The 13,999-nt window shown below is 46.4% G+C and overlaps 1 long non-coding RNA gene across 1 annotated transcript in view; it reads right to left on the bottom strand.

Moving 5' to 3' along the window:
* The window catches only part of LOC134356011 (uncharacterized), an 81,528-nt gene extending 72,534 nt beyond the window's left edge, over positions 1-8,994 (bottom strand). The window contains exon 1 of the long non-coding RNA XR_010020259.1: positions 8,949-8,994. This is a non-coding gene — a long non-coding RNA (uncharacterized LOC134356011). The remainder of the gene's footprint in view (positions 1-8,948) is intronic.
* Between the last annotated feature and the right edge of the window lie 5,005 nt (positions 8,995-13,999).

The raw sequence follows: 13,999 nt of genomic DNA, 5'->3' as shown, positions 1-13,999 counted from the left end.
GACACAGAGAATTGTGGAACACTCTGTCAGGGTAATGGGAGAGGACTGATAACACAAGAAACAATTCCTTATTGCTGATGAGAAAAACAGCCATGAAAATATTGTGCATATTAGGGACATTTAAGAAACCTTTAGATTGGCACATGGATGAAAGCAAAATAGAGGCCATATAGAAGGGAAGGGTTAGATTGATCTTGGAGTAGGTTAAAAGGCTGACACAACTTTGTGGCACGAAGGGCCTGTACTGTGCTGTAATGTTCTATGTCCTAGATTCTGTGTACTCCAAGTGTAGCCTAACCAAAGTTTTATGCAGTTGCAACATAACTTCCTGACTCCTACAAGGGAATATAACATAGTCTGTTAAGCGGGTTGGCTCCAGGATTACTGGAAGCAATACCAGAGAAGAATTTGTCTCTTGTAAAATAAAATTAACAATTTGGAAAGGAGATTAAATTCTGAAGTTCTGTCAATCCATCAGTGGAATAAGTAGATCAATACAGCAACTCCAGTGCAAGGTATTAAAATAAAAGTGACATTTACAGCAATGTATAGACACAAGAGATTCTGCAGATGCTAGAAATCCAGAGCAACACACATGCAAAACGCTGGAGGAACTCAGCAGGTCAGGCAGCATCAATGGAGAGAAATAAACTGTTGACGTTTTGAGCCGGGTGTCTTCATCAGGACTGGAAAGGAAGGAGACAGAAACCAGAACAGGACGGTGGAGGGAGGGGGAGGAGTACAAGCTGGCAGGTGATAGGTGCAGAGGAGGGGAGTTGAAGTGAGAAGCTGGCAGGTGATAGGTGAAGAGGAGGGGAGTTGAAGTGAGAAGCTGGCAGGTGATAGGTGCAGAGGAGGGGAGTTGAAGTGAGAAGCTGGCAGGTGATAGGTGAAGAGGAGGGGAGTTGAAGTGAGAAGCTGGCAGGTGATAGGTGAAGAGGAGGGGAGTTGAAGTGAGAAGCTGGCAGGTGATAGGTGAAGAGGAGGAGAGTTGAAGTGAGAAGCTGGCAGGTGATAGGTGAAGAGGAGGAGAGTTGAAGTGAGAAGCTGGGAGGTGATAGGTGGAAAATGTAAAGGGCTGAAGGAACCTGACAGGAGAGGACAGTGGGCTATGTGAGAAAGGGAAGGAGGACAGGAAACAGAGGGAAATGATGGGACAGTGAGGAGAAGAGAAGGGCTGAGAGGGGAACCACAATGGGAATTTGAGAAAGAGAGAAGGGGGAAGGGGAGAAATTAGGGGAAGTTGGAGAAATCGATGTTCATGCCATCAGGTTGGAGACTAATCAGACAGAATATGAGGGTGCTGCTCTTCCAACCTGAGAGTGACCTTATCGTGGCAGTAGAGGAGGCCGTGGACTGAAATGTCAGAATGGGAATGACAAGGCATTAATAACAGCGCTCACATCAGAGTGCAAGAGCCAGGCACTGCTACACGCAGCTCAAAACATATCCTTCAGTGAGGAAACAGACAGTGCATTGGAACATATTGTGACTTCAATGATGTGAAGTAGATTCCTTGTGGACCTTCTAATCTAGTAGAGTGATAATTGCAGGGACCAAAGGAAAAGCCAAGCCCAAACAATCCAAGCTGGCGTTGGAGCGTGCCAGGAATTTATTCACAGGCCACTGGCCAACTGCTGTAGCAGACAGCTGAGAAGTCTGCTCTGTTTTCTGGAACTGTTCAGCCAGAAAAGAACGTCCTGGAGCCGGGTCATCTCTGTTGTTAGAACATAGAATATAGAACATAGGACAGTGCAGTACACCGCCTTTGGCCCACGACGATGTGCTGACCTTTTAACCTACTCCAAGATCTATCTGTGGTAGCGTAGCATTAGTGCAACCATATTACAACTTGAGGAATCGGAGTTTGGATTTCAATTCTGACATCATCCATAAGGAGTCTGTGTGTCCTCCATGTGGAATGCGTGGGTTTTCTCTGGGTGCTCTGGTTTCCTCCCACAGTCTAAAGGTGTACCAGTTGGTTGGTAAATTGTCTCGTGATTAGACTGAGGTCGAATTTGCAGTTGCGGGTGGCATGGAAGGGTCTATTCCATGCTGTATCCCAATAAGTAAAATACAATAAATAAATTAAATCTAACCCTTCCTTCCTACATAACCCTCCATTTTTCTATCTTAGAGTTTCTTAAATGTCCCTAATGTATCTGCCTCTAGCACTACCTCTGACTGGGCGTTCCACACACCCACCACCCTGTGTGTAAAGATCTTACCTCTGACATTCCTCCTATATTTCCCTGCATTTTATAATTATGCCCCTTTGAATTAGCCATCTCCCCCCTGGGAAAAAGGCCCTGGCTATCCACCCGATCTATGCTTCTTATCATCTTGTCGAACTCTATCATCTTTCATCCTCCTTTGCTTTAAAGATAAAGAACCTAACTCGCTCACCCTACTTTTTTTAACAAAACTATAAAAGTTTATTTACAGCACATATACACAAGATACAGACCTTCAATATTTACAAGACAGTAAGTATACTCTGATTAAAATATGATTACTGCTGACTATAAAATAGTCAATACTCTGGCGGGGGACATCTCCCAATGTACTCATTGCGACCGTGTGCTCTATCGCCAAGGAGAGCCGGGCATGAAAGTATCCTCGGAAAAAAGGCAGGCTGTCGGCCCAGGCAGTTCCCTCCACTTTCCGCCGCCTAGCCCCGTGAATGGCCATCTTGGCCCAGGCCCAGGAGAAAGCCCACCGGGAGATCCTCCTCACGCCCGCCCCCTTCCGAACTGGGTGTCTGTATACGAGGATCGCGAGGCTAAAGTGCAGCCAGAACCTCATCTGCAGCCCCTCGAGAAACTCAAATAGGGGCTGCAACCTCCCACATTCTGTGAACAAGACATGCCCTCCAGTGCAGGCAGCATCCTGCTAAAACACCTCCGCACTTCCTCTAAAGCTTCCACATCCGTCCTGTAATGAGGCAACCAGAACAATATTCCAAGTGTGATCTAACCAGGGTTTTATAGAGCTGACGGCTCCTGAATTCAATCCCTCTACTAATGAAGGCCAACACACCGTACACCGTCTTAACTTGCTTGTCATTAGGAACCTTCTTAAGCATTAAGAACTTTCTGCGGAGACTCATATTGAGTGCGGTTGCCTTCCATCACGCTGTGGCAGTGGGCTATTAACTGTGAGCCGTGAGACACTCTGTGGCATTCAGGAGCAATGGGTGGGAGGGGTGACTGAGAGGTGGCTGTGTCACGCTGACTTAAAGATGAGTGATCTGCATATGGTTTAAAATGGCAACGTTTAATCTGAGGTGAGGTTACTCACCACAAGATCACGTCCATTATACACCAGCACTGTGCTCTGATTGTCCTGAAAAAGGCTCTGAGCCGTGTAGATATTGACAGAATAACAAACAACAGGAATTCTGCAGATGCCGGAAATTCAAGCAACACACATCAAAGTTGCTGGTGAAAGCAGCAGGCCAGGCAGCATCTCTAGGAAGAAGTACAGTCGACGTTTCAGGCCGAGACCCTTCGTCAGGACTAACTGAGGGAAGAGTTAGTAAGAGATTTGAAAGCAATTTTGATGTGTGTTGCTTGGCAGAATAACATCTCACTGCAGAGTCAGAATTGTGGGCAGCACTCCCACGTTACTGTCAGCCTGTATCACAGTGACTAAGACTCTCACCCTTAAGATTGTGGGTTCAAAACCGGCAAGGAATGCTAGTTTAGGTTTATATTCCAGTGTGTTTCTCTCGCATGTCCTGACTTTCAGTCGAAACATTAAACCAAGTTCCTTACACCGAGAGTGGTGGGTGTGTGGAACGTGCTGCCAGGAATGATGGTAGAGGCAGATACCTTAGGGGCATTTAAGAAACTCTTAGATAGATACATAGATGATAGAAAAATGGGGGGGTTATGTAGGAGGGAAGGGTTAGATTGATCTTAGAGTAGGTTAAAAGATTGGCACAACATTGTGGGCCGAAGGGCCTGTACTGTGCTGTAGTGTCCTGTGTTCTCTGCTCTCTATTTTATCAAGAATAATACATCTGTTGTCCTGCCCTGCAATTGTTTTCATTCTTTTGGCTACTTGGGGATCTTGCTATGTCAGACATCCCACCCTGCAAAAACTCATTTCAGGGAGGTAGCATCATCAATTTGCGGGAGACTTCTGGGAGAGGTGGGATGTCTGCAATAGAGTAGCTCCTTAGCAGCTAGCCAGCTAGTTTAAATAACGTTAGCTATGCTAATGAACGAATGACACCTGTTAAACTCACCTCAACATGTCTTTTACAGTCTTAACCCACCATGGGCAAGAGAAAAGTCACTGTTGCAAACAGTGCAGCGAGCAACATTGTCATTATTTTTGACCCCTATTAGGCAGGGGTACACTTTAGTGTAGTCTGGGGTGACGTACGTTTCATATTTTCTCGTTTTGGAACACTTGCTCTTGGTCGCTCACTCGCGTTCGGTCTCTCGCGCTTGCTTTCTTGCTCGCGCTCTCTCGCTCACTCTTTCTCGCACGTTCTCTCACGCTCACTCTCAAAAAAATCAATTTCTGGGACATTGTATATAATTTGTGGGCATCAGGGAGCCACTATTAATTTGCAGGAGACTCCCGGAACTTCCGGGAGAGGTGGGATGGCTGCTATGTAGAGATTATTTGCTGCTTCTGATACATTACCAGAGTAACAACGTGTCAAAGTGACCAGTCCAAATGAGGAGAAACATCGACCGTCCATTTCCCTCCATAGATGGTGCCCGATCCGACGGATTCCTCCAGCATTTGGTGTGTTCCTCCCTCGAAGCCTGTCATCCACGCATCTTTTAAATATTGTTATTCTACTTTCTCCACCCTCTTCTTCTGGAAGCTCATTCCATATAGGGACCACCACTGGGGTGCAAAAAAATGGCCCCTCAAATTCCTGCTCAGTCTCTCGCCTCTCCCTTTAACACAATGCCTTCTGGTTCTTGCTTTCCTAACCCTGAGAAAAAAGATTGAGCGCATTTACCCTATCCATGCCCCTTATGATTTTATATACCTCTCTATTTTACCCTCTTTTTACACCACTTATTTATTTACAGCACTGTGCAAAAGTCTTCGGTACAAATGCATATAGCTAGAGTACATGTACGGCCCGATGAAGGGTCTCCATGAAATGTAGACTGTTCACTTCCCTCCATAGATGCTACCTGACCTCTTAAGCTCCTCCAGCATTTTGTGTGCGATGCGTTTCACGTTGGTGTCCCGAGACCAATTCCTTCCACCGGGAAGTCTGTGAGTTGGCAGGCTGCCCCACACTGCCCACCCTTTGGACTCGCTGTGGTCACACATTCCTCAGCACAAGCTGAGAGGTGGGGCAGTCTCGTGACTCTGCGCACTGGGTGGCCCACACCACATTCCTCCCTCGTACAATTCACAGTGCTCTGCAAAAGTCTCAGACACACGTATAGATAGATAGGAGCCTCAGGCTTCTACACAGTAGTGTATTTGTCAACGTGGAGCAGAGAGCGAATGTGTAAATCCGGTGGGAGCAAAGAATGTTGGGAATGGCAAGGGTGGAGCGCTGTGGGGGGGTGGAACAGGTGCCAGGTGTAGAGGGTGGTGAGGGTGCAGACACACCCAGCCCTGAGGTACCAGGCAAGGTAATTTGATTCGAAACAGTTGGTTTATTGTTCATGACAGAATGTCTCTCTGGTGCTTCCTGCCTCCTCCCCTCCCTCTTCCCCTTTTCCCAACCATGATTCCCCTCTCCCTGCCCCCTTCCCACTCTCAGTCCACAATGGAGACCCATATCAGCACTCACATACAGTATGTCATGAAATGTGTTTTTTTTGTGGCAGCAGAACAGTGCAATACTTAAAATTACTGCAATACTGTGCAAAAGTCTTAGACACCCCAGCTATACACATGTGCCTAAGTACAGTATATTCCTTATTGTAATTTAAAGTAAATTATTTTAAGTATTTTACTGTAAAGGCATCCGTTAGTCTTGCGAGACCATGGATCTGCGCCTGGAAAGTCTTCACTCTCCAGGGCGCAGGCCTGGGCAAGGTTGTATGGAAGACCAGCAGTTGCCCATGCTGCAAGTCTCCCCTCTCCACACCACCGATGTTGTCCAAGGGAAGGGCATTAGGACCCATACAGCTTGGCACCAGTGTCGTCGCAGAGCACTGTGTGGTTAAGTGCCTTGCTCAAGGACACAACACGCTTCCTCGGCTGGGGCTCGAACTCACAACCTTCAGGTCGCTGCCCCAAAACAACACATTTCCCAACATTTATCAGTGATGATTAACCTGATTCTTATTCTGATCAATCTTCATTTTCCTATTCTCTCGGATGACTAAAGTCCCAATCTGCTCAACCACTCTCCACAACACAGTCACCTGAGTCCTGGCAACATCCCTGTGACCCTTTTCTGGACCCACTCCAACCTAGTGGCATCGTAACCTGTAGCTGCTGCTCCACTGATCTGGTCTGGGTTCAGTTGTCACTGGTTTAGCAAGTCCGCAAAGGTGCGTTGGTCTCATCTGGTGAACTCCTGAAGTCCTGCCCACAAAACATTCCGACAGACTTCGACAGGAGGCAAGGCAGAAAGGTGCAGCTTCATATCCCATTAAGGTCATCGAGACATTTCAAGGTGCTTGGTCCATTGATTTTACTCACTGGCACTCCAAAGCGATTGAACAAGTAAAACACCAGCATGTTGCACAGCCGTTGGCGCAACGCAGTTACAGCTCGTGGCATGGGAGTTCAGAGTTCAACCCTGCCATCCTCTGCAAAGAGCCTCTGTGCGTCCTCCCCGTGAACTGTGTGGGCTTTCTCCGGATTCTCCAGTCTCCTTCCACAACTCAAAGACGTACCCATTGGCAGGTTATTTGGTCATTGTAAGTTATCCTGTGATTAGGTCAGGGTCACATCGGGGGCTCTCAGGGGTTACTGGGAAGCGTGGCTCAAAGGGGTGGAAGGTCAGATCCCAGACTGTATACCTAAATGCATAATTAAATACATTTACTAATTCCTCCTCATCTCTGTTCTAAGGGAATGTAAAAGAATTAAATTTTTGACTGAGTTAAATTATTGCAGACCCTGTTCATAAATGTATGCCTCCTCCAGTTTATATTATCCGGATAGCTCAGCTAACTTACTGCCAAACATTTTCTGCCCACTCTCCATCTATTTGACTGTATTTGTCACATGAATGGGTAACAAAAGGAATTTGTTTCATTTCCTCTGACTAGGTTGTGAAATAAATCTGTAGGAAGTAACAGATTAAGTGATTCCTTTTCAAAGCAAAAACGATGCAGAATCTGGAAATCTGGAATAAAAATCTGTGCAGCAAAGCCTGTTCCACAGATCCCAATTAAATCTTTCCCCTCTTACATTAAACTTGTACCATCTATTTAGAGATACAATGTCACATACCCTGTAACGGGTTAAAGATCCAGCAGAAATGGAAAACACTTTGGAGTCCAGTATTACTATGAACTAATGGTATTTATTAGTAACTACACAATACAGTAATATAAAATCAGATATGTCAAACAGGTTAGCAATGATTATATGTATATAAGTGTGGAAATATAGAAACCAAGCTTCCTCAAGCCCAGGGGTAAATGGATACAGTCTTATGATGATGAGTAAAATTCAGTTCAGTTCGTGGTATTGAGTTGAGTAGTGATGGAGAGAGAGAGGTGTTTTGTTCTTCAGGTGAGCTGATGCCGTCGATCTTCCCGTTGTCCTCCGAAACTTCCAAGTTAGCCAAACTTGACCAACTTAAGAGCACCGTCTTCGAGTGATAGTCTACCAACCCAGGCAAGGGTTAGACACACTAGTAGACTCCACAAGGTCGCTCTTTCACGCACAAATAATCACAGATTGATACCTCGTAATCGATTGTCAGTCCCACACTCGTGGGCACCTGGACAGGGTACTGGTAACTTCACCACACCCTAGTGCATCTGCATGTCCTCCTGAAACAAGCAGTTACGCTGGTTTAAATACTGTTGTGCTGAACGCCAACTGTCCAAGTAGCTCCTCCCTCCTCTCTCTGTAAGAACACAGAAGCTGGAAGTGTCCTTGCAAAAGTGGAAACACACTGCAGAGAAACCATAACACCATCCCCAAGCAGTCTTCACCTCTCTCTCTCTTAATAACAAGGTGTCTGTGTTGGTCACCTCTCTCTCTCTCTCTTTTAAAAGCACAGTTCATAGGGATAATTCAGGATCCCGTCACAACAATGTGGAACAGGCCCTTCCTGCCTAACGAGCCACACTGATCATCAACCCTCCTCACACTTGTCTAATCACATGACCATTTACAATCAGCAATTAATATACCTACTGGTACGTCTTTGGACTGTGGGAGGAAACCAGGGCACCTGGAGGAAACCCACACACTTCACAGGGAGAACATGCTAACTCCTTAAAGGCAGCGCTGGGATTGATCTCCGAACTCCGGAATGCCCCAAGCTGTAATAACATTATGCTAACTGCCACACTACCATGGCACCGTTACGTTTAGACTCCCAGCCCACGGAAAAGTCCCAGCCTGTTCAGTCTCTCCCCAGGCCCTGCAGTCCTGGTAACATACTTGTGAATCTTCTCTGCACCGTCTTTAGTTTAATCACATCCTCCCTATAGCAACCAGAACGGCACATGATTTTCCAAGTGTAGCTTAACCAATACTCTGTACAAAATTCCTATCCACAATCCCTTGGAAAATGAAGGCAAGGACACCATCTGCCTCCTTCAACACCCTTTGTACCTGTTGCCAGATTCAAGGATCAAAGTTCAAAGTAAATTAATTATCGAAGTATGTGTATGTCATCATATACGACTCAGAGATTAATTTTCTTGCAGACATTCACAGTAGAGTAGATTAATACAATAGAATCAATGAAAAGCTAACAAGGACTGACAATTAACCAAGGTGAAAGAGTAGAAAAACCGTGCAAATAAATGCATGCATACCTACTGACAACACCAGTTGTAGAGAGCTCGAAAGTGAGTCCTTAGCTTGTGGAATCAGTTCAGTGTTGAGGTGAGTGAAGTTATCTATCACGGTTTAGCAGCCCGACGGATGAAGGGTAATAAGTGTTCCTGAATCTGGTGGTGTGAGCCTTAAGACTCCAGTACCTCTTGTCCGGTGGCAGCTGCAAGAAGAGATGGCAGCCTGGATGATCAACAGGACCGGTCCTGTTTGCCTCAGCAGCTGCCTGGGGAATGAGTTTCATTTCCTCACTGGACTTTGGCCAAAGAAATTTAATCTAATATTTTGTTGAATTTAACTTTGCCGTGGAAACTGCAGCCCAGCTGCACAATGATGAAGGTTGGGCATGAGATTAGCCACCGCATCCCGTTAGAAACCCAGAGCTACAGAAGCTGCAACAGAAGCTCCAAAGACATCATACCTGGAGAGGAAGTACCTTCAAAGACTGGCCACACCTGCGGACAACTGAAAGACTGGCGCAGACAGATGGCTCTGGCGAGCTACTGTTGGTGGCCTATGCCCCGGTCGGGGTGATGGGCTCAATTTAGTAAGTAAGTTTGTTGAGGTTATTAGGTTGTCTGTTGGTTAGTTTGGCATCGACTGTATGAGCTGAAAGACCTATTTCTGTGTTGTATGATTCTGTGACTTGGTGACTCTGTGATCAGTCTGGTGTGGGAGCAAGCCAAGTCAATGTCAAGTTTATTGTCATCTGCACAAGTCCATGCAACGGAAAACTTACCTGCAGCAGAGTCACAGGCACACAGTATCAGATACACACTATTCACAAGAAAACATAAATTAATCATAAATTATAAACACAACAGATTCTGCAGATGATGGAAATCTTGAGCAACATGCACAAAGTGCCAGAGGAACTCAGCAGGTCAGGTAGCGTTGATGGAGAGTAATAAACTGTCAACGTATTGGGCTGAGAGCTTTCATCATGACTCATGAATTTTCGGGCCAAAACCCTTCAGTTATGATGAAGAGTCTCGGCCCAAAACATCGATTGTTCATTCCTGTCCCTGCCCGAACTGCGGAGTTCCTGCAGCAGTCCTTAAGTAAATAGTATTCAATTTGTTCACTTAAATAATCTGCTCTACACACGCTCTAAGGCAATCGACTCACTGCTGTGACATCGATGAGAAGTGGAAGGGCAGGTTCATAAGTATGCAGGTGACACGAAGGTTGGTGATTTTGCACGGTCCTGACGAAGGGTCTCGGCCTGAAATGTCAAACTGTTTATTCATTTCCAAAGATGCTGCCTGACCTGCTGAATTCCTCCAACATTTTGTGTGTGTGTGTGTGTGTGTGTGTGTGTGTTGCTTAAACTAAATTACACACAATTATAGATAATGAACACATTTAGAACAGAACAAAAATGTTTATTGTATGAAAGTAGTCAGAGTACTGCCGTAAACACAAGAGATTCTGAAGATGCTGGGAATCCAGAGCAACACACACAAAATGCCATGAGAGTTCAGCTGGTCAGGCAGCATCTATGGAGAGGAATCAAATTTCTACATTCCAGGCTGAGACCCTTCATCAGGACTCATTGCCTTATTGGGGTATTGATTAGGGTTGTGCTGGCTGAATGGTTGATTCTCACCTTGTGTTATGTCTTCAGTCAGAGTGAATGAATTTCATGGAAGATTTGCCGCTTGCTGCTGAGTTTTTGGCAGCGATGGTAGCGGCGCTTCCCTCCTCGAAGAACAGAAACACAGATTAAGGCTCCGTGTTATTCAGAGGAGGGAGGATGGTGGGATCAGGGCCAGCCATGATCTTTCATCCATATCAAAGCAGACCTGAGAAGCCTGCAGCTCCGATCGACTGACAAAGCTGCGTTGCCCACAGGCTCACAACAGGGGAGTTTCACATTGAGGGAGAACACACTGAGCTAGATTTCTCAGTGCTTTGAGTCATTTGGTTTTCCTCACCCATCAAAACACTTCTGCCTCTTGGCCAACATTTCCACACACAGTGTATTCAAGTACGGCTACGGGCCAGTAAAAGTGCATGGCTTGTTTGATGGGATATGGCATTCCATCCCACATCCCGTTTTCCAGGCATGCGCCAGATGACAGAGGGAACGCCAGCCAATGAGATCAACCTCCTTGTCTCAGGCTGTTCCAGACCCTCTGTTACACTGCAGAGCAGCCAAATGAATGAGCTGACCTAAAAACAAATAATCCTTATACAACATCGACTTCCGCTTTTCCTTCCGGAAATTTTTTCTCCGTTTTTTTTCCATTTCTCATCTACCATCTCTCTTCTTCTATTCCCACTCTGGCCTCTTCCCCCTTGTCCTCACCTGCCTATCACCTCCCACTGGTTCGCTTCCCTTTCTCCTATGGTCCACTCTCCTCTCCGATCTGATTCCTTCCTCTCCAGCCCCTTACCTTTCCCACCCACCTGGCTTCACCTATCACCTTCTAGCCATCCTCCTTCCCCTCCCACACTTACTTATCCTGGCATCTTCCCTATCCCTTACCGGTCCTGATGAAGGGTCTCGGCCTGAAACGTTGACTGTTTATTCACTTCCATAGATGCTGCCTGACCTGCTGAGTTCCTCCACCATTTTGTGTGTTAGTTTGTACCCGTCAGTAGGTTAATTGGTCATTGTAAATTATCCTGCGATTGGGCTAGGGTTAAATCAGGGGTTTCTTGGTGGTGCAGCTCGAAGGGATTCCTTCAGAGCTCCTCTTTGCTTGATGGAAACAGTGGATCAGTCTAAACCCAACGGGGGTTGGCACTGGGGAGGGATGTGGACAAGAGCGTTTGCCAAGGGATCTCCCCCTCCCCCCAGAAGCCTCTCCTCTGTGGCCAGTAGTGTTTGGACGCTGGTCTGGAACACAGAAGCAGTGAATCACATGGGTAGCATGCTGGAGAGATGGCAGAGAAAGAGAGGATGGGAGAGAGACAGAGAGAGAGAGAGAGAGAGAGAGAGAGAGAGAGAGAGAGTTCAGGAGGGAGGGACTAACCATGAGAGGTGGGTAGAAAGCGTGGTGCTGCTGGGAATGAAAAGAGAAAAGATTTCAGACATTACATTATTAGACTTAACACCCATCTCCATCCCTCTGCCCTCCCAATTAAATAAAATATCGACCCTTTGAACAAAGATAAGCCAGACTCTTGCAAAGCCACTGAGAAATCAAAGTGTCTAATTTAATTCCTGTGTCTGAAAAAGAGGGGCTTCATCACTCAGTGCTGCAACATGAAAGCAGACACACACACACACACACACACACAGCTCCCGAGTGTTTTATTCATCAGTTGCTTCGTCCTCACTTCTGTATCTCCAGCTCCCTCACCCACCCCATCATCCTCAGAGACCTGTTGTTCTGCGTCCAGTGGCCACACGATGGTCCGTGCAAGCTGACTTCAGGACCAGCACCAGTGACCACCCACTCCCAGCACCCCCCCCCCCCAAAGCACCCCCTACAGTCACTCCTCAACTGGCAATCCTCTTCAGTGTAGAGACCCCAATGATGAGGGAGCAACGCACAGAGATATGATTCCATTCTCCATACAGACCACCGGACGCATTCCGTCTGCATGCATCACGGCTTCGTGTGGCAACTGCTCTGTCTGTGACCACAAGAAACTGCGAGAGTTGTGGACACAGCTCAGCACATCACAGGAACCAGCCTCCCCTCCAACGACTCTATGCTTCTCACTGCCTCAGTAAAACAACCAGCATAATCAAAGACCCAACCGACTCCGGACATTCTCCCTTCTCCCCGACTCCCATCGGGCAGAAGATACAAAAACCAGAAAGCACCTACTACCAGGCTCAAGAGCAGCTCCTACCCCACCGTTATCAAACTCGTCAATGGACCTCTTGTATGATAAGATAGATTCTTGGCCTCACAATCTACCTCACTATGATCTTACATTCTAGTTTTACCTGCACTGCACTTTCTCCGTAGCTGTTACACTTTATTCTGCATTGTGATTATTTTATCTTATTCTAACTCAATGCACTGTGTAATGATTTGATCTGTATGAACAAGATGCAAGACAAGCTTTTCACTGTTGTCTCGGTACATATGACAATAATAAACCAATTCCACTATTACAACAACCCCTCAGGAGCCACTCCTGACATGGCGGTTCATCTTCAAAGCTGCTAACCGACAGCGTGGCACTCCCGCTGTGCTACACGAGACAATGATAAACCAACACCTGTCAACTCTGCTTTCCCCCATTTGGTGGCTACTTGCTTAGCAGAGGGCTTTGAAGATGTGCTGATGTCACGCAGAGGTACCTCAGTATGGCGAGGAACAACCGTAACACAAGGCTGGTGACTTCTCACTCCGAAAGTGTCTCTGTCGCACTTCACAGCCCCACCCCCAGACTATCCTCCGTCACCATGTGGGTGTCTTTATGGAAATGCCAACACACACACAAAATGCAGGAGGAACTCAGCAGCTCCATCTCGGGCACTATCCTCCCCACCATCAAGAAGGTGGCATCTATCATGAAAAACCCTCCCCACCGTGGGCAGGCCCTCCTCTCATTGTTACCATCAGGGAGAAGGTCCAGGAGCCTGAAGATACACACTCAACGATTTAGGAGCAACTCCTTCCCCTCGGCCACTAGATTTCTCAATGGGCAATGAACCATGACCACCTATCGCTAGTTACATTGCTATTCACTTATCTATTTTTAAAAACTATTTATTTATCTATATATCCATCTATCTACCAACCTATATTTCTATCTATCTACCTGTCTATCTGTCTGTTTATCTACCTACCTACTTACGTATCTTCTCACTCCCAACTTGCCTTGATCGCACTTCACAGCCTGTATCACTGTATCATTGTACATGCGAGAATAATAAGCCAATTCCAATTCATTCACCGAAGTCCTGATTCTGCTACATTTGGGTAGTATGGCAATAAACTTCTGTTCTCTTCTGTTCTACGGAGTCACAGTGTAACGCAGCACAGAAACAGATCCTTTGGGCCAGCTAGTCCATGCTCACCCCACTTTGTGCCAACCCAAGCTCGTTCTGTTTACCTGCATC

Source organism: Mobula hypostoma, chromosome 13, assembly GCF_963921235.1.
Source record: "Mobula hypostoma chromosome 13, sMobHyp1.1, whole genome shotgun sequence".
NCBI lineage: Eukaryota > Metazoa > Chordata > Chondrichthyes > Myliobatiformes > Myliobatidae > Mobula > Mobula hypostoma.
The sequence above is the reverse complement of the archived record's forward strand: the minus strand, read 5'-3'. Positions and strand labels throughout refer to the sequence as shown.